The sequence below is a fragment of the Drosophila santomea genome, chromosome 2R (assembly GCF_016746245.2).
Source record: "Drosophila santomea strain STO CAGO 1482 chromosome 2R, Prin_Dsan_1.1, whole genome shotgun sequence".
In the NCBI taxonomy this organism is placed as follows: Eukaryota; Metazoa; Arthropoda; class Insecta; order Diptera; family Drosophilidae; genus Drosophila; species Drosophila santomea.
This window is the reverse complement of record NC_053017.2, coordinates 1,829,694-1,834,894: the sequence shown is the minus strand read 5'-3', so window position 1 is coordinate 1,834,894 and position 5,201 is coordinate 1,829,694.

Sequence of the window (5,201 nt, the reverse complement as noted above, 5' to 3'; positions counted from 1 at the left end):
AGAAAGATCCACGCCCAGACAACCAGATTACGCAAAAATCGCTAAACAAGTCAGAGAATAGTCTTTCAGTTTTTAAGGAGGAAGAAAACCCTCAAACACGCACGGCTTGGACCTAAACATGATTCCCTAAGCAATGTCGGAATTGATGCAGGGGAAAAGAAAGGACTTGGGCCGAGTTTGTAGAGAGTTACCATACATACTTCCTTTGGGAACTATTCAAGGACATGGTCGAGATATAGACTCTAATAAGGCCTCTGAAATACGAAAAGAAGGAAACGCTAGAGATTGTCAAGGGGAACTGCACGCCATACCTACCAATAGCATTGAGATCCTACCACCACATTATTAACCAGGAAATACTCATGACCCTGGCAGACGAGTACGAGCAGCTGCACAAGGAACGCTAAGAACGGAAGAGTAGGATTTAGAATTATGGAATGCTGTCCAAGAGCGGAAAAGGGCCAGCGATCTCCAAACTAACTGGCAAGCTAATCGAAGAGAAGCAGCAGTTGTCCGCAGCGGTGACGATTGGTGGGGACATATACAAGGCCACGATCGGCACCGTGGGAACAGCAGGCTTCGCGAGAGTAGAACTGGCGGATAAGAGGGCAAATAAGGTTGGCAAATGGATGGTGCAAGGAGATCAATGCACAGCTCGAGGTAGGAGTCAAATTCGGCAACAGACGACTCTACATGAGCCTCCTGGTACTTCCAGAAGTAGTGAATGCGTTGGTGCTGGGATGGAATTTCCTTACGCAAGTCGGGGCCAAAATCAGGAGCGCCGGTCACGCAATCCGGATACCGGCCAGAAAAAGACACAACGGGTGACTCGATAAGAATTTGGCGGTCGCAGTGGTCCAAAAGGACGACGAAAAGGACGACTTGGATAAATTCCTGGAAACAGATCTCGAGGAATTTCGTTCTATGGACAGAACACCATGCATAGACGAAGACAATACCGACAAACCGATTAAGTAGCGATACTATGCAAAGGTAGACGAACTTGTGAAAGACTTATATTGCATCCCTATAGCTCGCCCATAGTCACGGTAAAAAAGAAAACGAGAAAATGGAGACTGCGCGTGGACTTCAGAAAGATAAACGCGAAATCCATAAAGGACGCCAACCCAATGCCACGAATAAATTACATCCTAGACCAACTAAGAAAGGCGAACTTCATATGCAGTCTGGACCTTAAGGAATAGTATAGGCAAGTACCTCTGGGAGAAGCAAGGCGATGGTTATCGGCATTCACGTTTTCAGGGAAATGGCTGTTCCAGTGGCAAGTGATTACAATCGGTCACAGATCCAGTCCTGGCTGGCCCCAACTTCGGAGAGATGTTCATCCTGCAAACGGACGCAGCGCCTACGGAATAGGCTTGCTTCTCACGCGGGATACAGAAGAGAGAGAATAGTTATTTCGTATTCTTGCCGGACCCTAAACGGAGCCGTGAAAACTGCTCAACAACAGAGAGCCCGGTACTACTGGCCAGTAATGCAGAGAGAATGCAAGGGCGTACGTTCGCAAATGCAAAGACTGCGCAAGGTTTCAACCAAATCAGCGGCATGCAGCGGAATAATGGGCAACAGTGTTTGCCGATTTCGTCTACCCGTTACCTAGGTCAAAGCATGAAAACGGTATGTTGTTGGTGCTGATCGACAGATTTTTAAAATGGATGAAGTTGGTACCTTTCCGAACAGCCATGGCGGAAACGTAGCAAGAAGCATTTAGGAAAGTGGTGATGACATGGGAATAAAGCAGCAGTTTTCGGCGCCATACACCCCGCATTAGCCTCCGACGTAGGGAACGAACCGCATAGAACCAGAGGAACTAGGATGAAAGATGTTCCAAAATTATGGTAGCTGTATTCCAGTGTATCAGAGTCTACGGGCTACTCACCGGCGTTTTTGACACAAGGCCGCGAGCCGAGGCTGCCGAACGCACAATACGACAGAATAACGCTAGGTACAGGAAGGCAACCAGAGTCTGCAGAAGGAATGTTGCTTGCGCAACATTCGCTAGTTTCGGATCCGCTCCCGAGTCGCAGCGCACACTTATTGGTGGTCGTGTCATCGTTGTACGCCGCCGGCGAGTATATTCTTTTTGCCCGTTGGTTGTTGGAGTCAGGTTATTTGCGGGCAAGCGTTTTCTAAACCTTTTTTTGGCTTTTTCCGCCGTTCTAAAATAACCCAGTTGTTTCAACCGGCTTTAGCGGCCGCATGCCATTTGGCTGTTCACGCAATTCGTCTCTTTTTTCGCCGACGACAAGCTTGTCGCGCCAAGAGCATTACTGTGACCGTCTGGCCGCTTTTTCCAAGGCACCCGTTGCCTAAGTCAGGTGACAAGCCCTGATCTGCAGAAGTCGATTCTGAGAATGCCCATGGGAGGCGACAAGAAACCGCATACGATCCCTTCGATCCGCATGGACAGGTCCCAATCCGCATCTTGGCGGCCGTCTCAGTTAAAGCCAAAGGCTGCCACCACCATTCAAAGAACAAAAAGCGACGAATTCGTCAATACCCCCCGGTCCCTTATCAAGGTTTACTCAATCGGTCGCAAAAATGTCGCAAAGTGCGGTAGATTTCGACCTAAAAAGGTTCATTGCCACGACGGACCGAGTTAGCTTATTCGAATCTAACCTCCACACTCCGGGCGCTCCGGAACCTAAGAGATTTTCGCGGCAAATGTGCCGAGTCCATCTGGACGCAATCCGGGCCTTATGGGAAAATGTGAAGAAGGGCTAAGATAGCTGCTCCGATCTCCTTTCCTTGTCCGCCGAGGATCCCGACACCTTCACAGTGCTGGAATCCAAATGCAGCTACTGTTATTCCGTCTATTCGAGGTGTGTTGCCAATTTTCAATTGATAATAGGAAAGACTTTCCAGTACACTCAGGCTTCCATCAGTGTTCCCACACCTTCGACGACAGGGTGTCGTCTACCGCCAGTGGACACCGAAGTTTTCGCTGGTGATTATCTTCGGTGGCCCACATTCCGAGACCATTTCCTATCAAAAATCCCCGTCTCACACCGGTGGAAAGGTTGTTTCACCTGCTTGCCAAGACGAGTGGCGATGCACACGTGATTGTGTCGAAAGCACCGGTAACGAATGAAGGGTTTAGTTCAGCGTGGCGCGCTATGAAAATCGCTATGAAAATAGACGCTTGCTGGCTAACAGCCAATTGAAGATTTTACACAGCCTCCCAACTGTCCACCAAGAGTCCGGGACCGCCGGGACAAAGGCCGAAATTCCAACTTGGAATAAGATGGAATAAGATGTCTGAGCGTCATCGTACTCTGGAGGCCGTCGACGACGTCCGGCCGTGCTTTTCGGGGCAATTTCCGCCGAGATCGGCAACTGCAAGCGCCCCACCGCGCAGTCTTGACTCATTCGAGACCAGGGTGGCTTCCGCCCCCAAGGTGTGTGATCTCTGTTCCGTGGAAAACCACCCTTTTCGCTTATGTCCACGGTTCCTCGAAATAAATGTGAATGGTCGGAGCGACTACGTCAAGAGAAGGCAGCTCTGCTGCTGTTTCGCACGAGGGCACCAGCAACGGGATTGCACTAGTGCCCACAGCTGCTTCACATGCCACAGCCGGCATCACACCCTCCTGCACCGCAGTGATCCATTTGCAACCGCTCCAAGTTCGACTGCGACAGCCAGGACTTGGCCCGCACCTATTCCAGAGGGCACGGGCGCCTCAGAGAATCCCTCAGATGTGCCAGTATGCATCGCTTCCGGTTCAAAAGCCGTTCTACTGGGCACTGCCCTTCATTTACGTGTGCCATCTGGGGGGCAGCTTCCAAGCGCGAGCTCTGATTGACCCTAGGTCCGAAGCAACCTTCATTACGGCTGTTCGACTTAATCAGACTCCCTTTCAAGACTATCCAGACCCAAGTGTCCGGCATAAACCAGACCGTGACCGGTCACGTCACTAAGGTGTGTAATTTTTCGATTCGATCGCCTTCCAGACCTGGGATACAGTTAGAGACCGCAGCCTATGTTCTTCCGCACCTGGCCGGAAATCTGCCCTCGTATCCAATCCCACAACATCATCTTAAGGATCTTCCGGACATCCCCCTTGCGGACCCCAAATTCTGTGAGAGCTCCCAGATTAATGTCTTGATAGGAGCAGACATTCTTCCGTCTATTCTCCTCGGCAACTGCAAAATAAACATTTGTGGATCTCTTACCGGCCAGGAAACCATTTTTGGATGGGTGTTGACCCAGTTGGGCCCAGTTCATTCGGCAGACCCCCGGAGGGTGTCCGCCTTCTCCACGCGAGTTACCTGCGCAGTCGAGGACTTGCTGGACCAGCACCAGAATGACACTGTGATCCCAGAACACTAAGGCTTAGGTCACATAGCCTGTACACTCCAATGTTCCTCGTCAATATGTTGTTGTGTAGTCCAATTCGTAGTTTTACCAGTACTGATTTCCGCTTCTCTCTACGTCCTATTCCTCCAGTCATATCAAGCACGATGTCTTCACGTCCGCGCAGCGCCACCGCATTGAAAAGCAGATGTATTCGAGGTACTAACTTCTACCATTGCCGAGTCTGCAGTGGGATCCCCCCGGTACTGCCCCCGGTCTGGCCCACGAACATTCCGACGGAACCTGTCGGCGAGGGGACTGCTGCAAAACGAGCGGGCAGGTTCATCACACGCTGCTGCACCTCTTCGAGCGCCATTTGCGTCAGGAGGCGCGCCGGCCGCAATCGCTTGGCGCTTTCCGACGTCTTTCAGACGCTCCGCGGCCCTTGTCCGCCTCACCACGACGTTCCTCGGCCTCTCATGAGGGTGCGTCCGTTGCGTCTAGGCAGTTTTCCGACGCCCGTCCGAGTAGCCCGCCGAGCGCATCCTCCGCTCCGTCGTTGTCCTCCCTGTTACAGCGACACAGCGTCAACCTGCTACCGACTGCTATGGTGCGGATTAATACCGGGTCTTAGGTCTTCGACACGGCGGCGCTCATCGATCCGTGCACGCCTACGAGCTGCATCGACGCGTCGCTGCCAACACTGTCGACAGCGTTCAGACTGCCAACGACCAGAGTTGGGGATGAGCAGGTTTGCTCGGCCACCGTGAGCTCCAAACGGGACAACAGGGTCCGGTTCGAGCTGGTTTTGAATGTCGAGCCCCACGTGCGCATTCGCACTCCAATCCGGGAGCTGAGCGAGACAGTGCGGGCCCACTTCCGGGAC